General features: G+C 45.3%; 1 pseudogene; it reads right to left on the bottom strand.

Annotated features, from left to right (window-relative positions):
* Window positions 1–275: 275 nt before the first annotated feature.
* Window positions 276–1685, bottom strand: LOC141513598 (alpha-enolase pseudogene; annotated as a pseudogene).
* Window positions 1686–2013: the final 328 nt, after the last annotated feature.

Raw genomic sequence — 2013 nt, 5'->3', positions numbered from 1 at the left:
TTCTGCACATAGAAGCCACTAAAGGATCTGGCCCATGGGCTTGTTGGGGGGCTGCATCACAAGTATATGGCTCTGCACATCAACACTGGGGGTGGGGGTGAGAACAGATCATTCTACCCCGTCACAAGATGAGGTCTTCCAAAAAAAGGACCAAATAATCAGGTACCAGAAGAAGCAGTGAGAACACAGAAAGGTGGAAGAGAGCGGGGTGGAGTTATGGAGCAGAGCCCCCATCCCCAAAACAAAACTGGTCTACTACTTGGTGCTGCCCATTCTTTGGAGGACTTCTACTGAGATGACTGTAGCCTACTAGCTCTGAGGCTTCATGGTCATGGAGCTTACTTGGCCAGAGGGTTTCTGAAGTTCCTTCCAGCAAATTTAGCCTTGCTGCCCAGTTCTTCCTCAATTCTGAGAATTTGGTTATACTTAGCCAAACGCTCAGATCAGCAGGGGGCCCCAGTCTTGATCTGCCCAGTGCAGAGACCCACCACCAGGTCTGCAATGAAGGTATCTTCAGTCTCTCCAGAGCAATGGGAGACTATTACTCCCCACCCATTGGACTGGGCCAGCTTGCATGCCTGGAGAGATTCGGTCACGGAGCCAATCTGGTTCACTTTGAGCAGGAGGCAATCGCAAGCTTTCTCATTCACAGCCTTTTCAATGCGCTTGGCATTGGTCACTGTGAGATCATCCCCTACAACCTGGATGCCTGCAGTTTCAGTAAAATTCTTCCAAGCTTCCCAATCATCCTGGTCAAAGGGATCTTCAAAAGACACCACTGGATAGTCCCGGATGAAGCTCTTGTAAAGGTCCCCAAGCTCAGCAGGTGAGATGTATCTGCTGGGATCATCAAGAGACTTGAAGTCCAAGTCATATTTCCCAGACCAGAAGAATTCAGAGGCAGCAACATCCATGCTAATTACAACCTTGTCAATATAGCCAGCCTTGCCAATCGCTTCCTTCAGCAGCTTGAGAGCTTCTTTATTCTCCAGGATGTTAGGAGCAAAGCCACCTTCATCTCCTACATAGGTGGCATCCTGTCCATATTTCTTCTTAATCACATTCTTCAGGTTGTGGTAGACCTCAGCTCCAATGTGCATGGCCTCCTTGAAGTTTGATGCTCCAACAAGGAGGAAAATGAACTCTTGCATTGCTAGCTTGTTACCAGCATGGGAGCTACCATTGATCACATTGAAGGCTGCAACTGGCAGGATGACTTCTTCATTGCCTGCAAGATCAGCGATATGGCAGAACAAGGAGACACCTTTCTCTGCAGCCCCAGCCTTACAAACAGCCAGGGACACTCCCAATATAGCATTTGCTCCAAATTTAGATTTATTCTCAGAACCATCCATCTCTATCATCAATTTGTCAATCTTCTCCTGCTCCACAACATTCAGTTTCTTGCTAATCAGGGTCGGGGCAATAGTTTTATTGATGTGCTCAACAGCTTTTGAGACACCTTTCCCCATATAGCGGGTCTTATCATTGTCTCGGAGCTCCAGGGCTTCATGGATGCCAGTAGAAGCCCCACTGGGCACAGCAGCTCTGAAGAGACCTTTTGAAGTATAGAGATCAACTTCAACGGTGGGGTTTCCATGAGAGTCAAAGATCTCTCTTGCAATGATCTTCAAAATCGACATGCTGAATTTCTGGCCAGGGCTGGCTCCACGGGGTTCAGAGGAGAGAGACCGAGGGTAGATAAGACATTTCTAATCGCTCTGCTGCTGAGAAATTTCTCTGATTGATTATCCACCTTCAAGTAGCTTCACCTCTACTCTTTGAAACTACCGTTTGTATGTTGTCTTTACCCATTAAATTATAAGTTCCTTGAGAACAGTAACTATCTTTCTTTAGTCTTATTTGTTACCCAACGCTTAACATATAATAAATATTAATATCTGTAAGTATATATACATGAAATATGTGTATAGAATATAGATGTAATTATATATTTTATTATTATTGGTGCCATGAATTTACTAGGCAGAAAGCAAATAGCTAAGTTCTGTA

The sequence above is a fragment of the Macrotis lagotis genome, chromosome 1 (genome assembly GCF_037893015.1).
Source record: "Macrotis lagotis isolate mMagLag1 chromosome 1, bilby.v1.9.chrom.fasta, whole genome shotgun sequence".
In the NCBI taxonomy this organism is placed as follows: domain Eukaryota; kingdom Metazoa; phylum Chordata; class Mammalia; order Peramelemorphia; family Peramelidae; genus Macrotis; species Macrotis lagotis.
This window is presented reverse-complemented; position numbering and strand designations above follow the sequence as displayed.